General features: G+C 41.3%; 1 pseudogene; it reads left to right on the top strand.

Annotated features, from left to right (window-relative positions):
* The first annotated feature begins 84 nt into the window (after window positions 1–84).
* On the top strand, window positions 85–1,485 carry LOC100951395 (annotated as a pseudogene).
* Window positions 1,486–2,238: the final 753 nt, after the last annotated feature.

Genomic DNA, 2,238 nt, shown 5'->3' with positions numbered 1-2,238 from the left:
TGCTGCACTAAAGGCTTTTTGATTGCATTGTGAAAACAATGAATACATCATTCTCTTAGAATAAATCCTGCCTTCTGTCTGTGAATGCTGCTCAGGAAGCATCCTGAAAGTATCTCTTTCCACTGTGGTGTCCTGTTTAAGTCAGAGTCCCCTAAAGAGCCTGAACAGCTGCAGAAGCTCTATCAGAGGCTGAAGGGAGTCTGCAGAGCCATTCTGAGCAGTGAGGAATGCTCACACTCTGGGTGGCAGGGAGAGACTCCAACACGAAGTACTCTAAGGACTTTGGGCTTGTCACATATGTCACTGGGGAGGAAGTAGATGCCACAATGAAGACAAGGCCACACAGGTGGGTGGAAGAGTTGTGGAACCAAAGGGAGCCATCTCCTGAGAAGATTCTCAAAGACCAGGTGTCCATTTAACTGTGAAAAAGATCTTTGTTTGTGGTGTTAAAGAAGGTGATGCAGTGTTCTCCCATTCAGGGCTGGACAAGGGCCCCATTTTCTAGGCCTAAGCAAACAGACTTTTCTCTCTATACTGTACCCTCTCACAGGAGAAAAGCCATTTCTCCAGCCTACATTCATTTGTTAATACCCTCATTCAATTGCTAATACCTTCATTCTCTAACCAAATCCCTCACAAAGTATAATTCATACTCTTAAAATCTCCTGTTTGTATGCAGTATGTAAAACTCCCAGACCAAAGACCCACTAGGGTCTTCCCATTCAGGAATTTCCTCCCTCTGCTGCCAGAGGCTTTGTTGTCCTTCTCTCTATGTAATTCTCTGTAAAACAAACTTTGTCCTGTTGCTTATTTGCATGGTCTGGAATTTCATTCTTGAATCTCCAAGACCAAAGAGCCCATCACAGAAAATACTGGTAACAGAGATACTGAAGATATTACCTAAGAGATTGTTTTGAACAATATGGGAAAATTAAAGTGATTGAAATAATGATTGACCAAGGCAGTGGTAAAAAGAGGGCCTTTGCTTTTGTAACCTTTGATGACTGTGATTGTGTGGATAAGACTGTCATTCAGAAATGCCACACAGCCAAAGACCACAACTGTGAAGTAAAGATATCCACATCAAAACAAGAGCTGGCCAGTGCTTCATCCAGTCAAAGAGGTTGAAGTGGTTCTGTAGACTTGGGTGTGGTGGGCTGTGGTGGGAATGACAACTTTGATCATGGAGGAAACCTTAGTGCTCATGGTGCCTTTGGAGGCAGCCATGGTGGTGGTGAATATGGTGGCAGTGGGGATGGCTACGATGGATTTGGTAATGATACAAGCAATTTTAGAAGTGGTGAAAGCTACACTGATTTTGGTAATTACCAATATCAATCTTCAACTTTTGGACCCATGAAGAGAAAAAACTTTGGAGGCAGAAGCTCTGTCCTCTGTGGTGGTAGAAGCCAATACTTTGCCAAATCACAAAACTGAGGTGGCTGTGGTGGTTCTAGTAGTGGCAGTAGTGGCAGAAGGTTTTAATCACTCCTGGGAAACAAAGCTTAGCAGGAGAGGAGAGCTGGAGAAGTGACAGGGAGGCTACAGGTCATGACAAATCTGTGAACTCAGCCAAGCACCGTGGCGGCAGGGCCTAACTGCTACAAAGAAGACATGTTTTAAAAAATATTCATTGTGTATGGGCAAAAACTCAAGGCCAGTATTTGTGACTAATTGTATAATAGGTTATTTTAGTTTCTGTTCTATAAAACATTCCAAAAAAGAGTCTTAACCTAGACTTTTTTTTGTACCTATGCTGTTGATTGTTAAATATAATACTCTGATCATGATGCTGAATAAGTGTGTCATTTTAAAAATAAAATAAAATGAATTGTAACATAATTTCTGCAAAGCGAAGCACTCTCTCCACTTTTAGAGGGAAGATGGTGAAGCATATTCCCCAGACGTGCTGGGATCTTGGTGGACTCTTCTCAGTCTACTCTCACTTAGAAACATAATCTAGTATTTTTTGCGTATTTTAAAGAACAAGTCAAATTCCACAGTTCTTTATGATTATCATTAATTGTTAAAAAGGATTTAGTGGGGACAGAGGGAACTGAACTGACATTGTCCATTAAGGAAACAAACTTAATAAAATGAAATTCCTCACTAAATGTTTCCAAGCATGACGTTAGTTCCTCCCTGATTGCCTCATCTACTTTTTTTTCTCCTTCTCACTTGTTTGGGTCAAGGGAGAACTTCCCCTTTGCCATCTGTCCATTTGCTGAAAATCAACTG

This window comes from Otolemur garnettii, unplaced genomic scaffold (assembly GCF_000181295.1).
Source record: "Otolemur garnettii isolate 467f Iridium unplaced genomic scaffold, OtoGar3 scaffold00003, whole genome shotgun sequence".
Taxonomy (NCBI): domain Eukaryota; kingdom Metazoa; phylum Chordata; class Mammalia; order Primates; family Galagidae; genus Otolemur; species Otolemur garnettii.
Note: the sequence above shows the minus strand (reverse complement) of the source record. Positions and strands in the feature narration are given on the sequence as shown.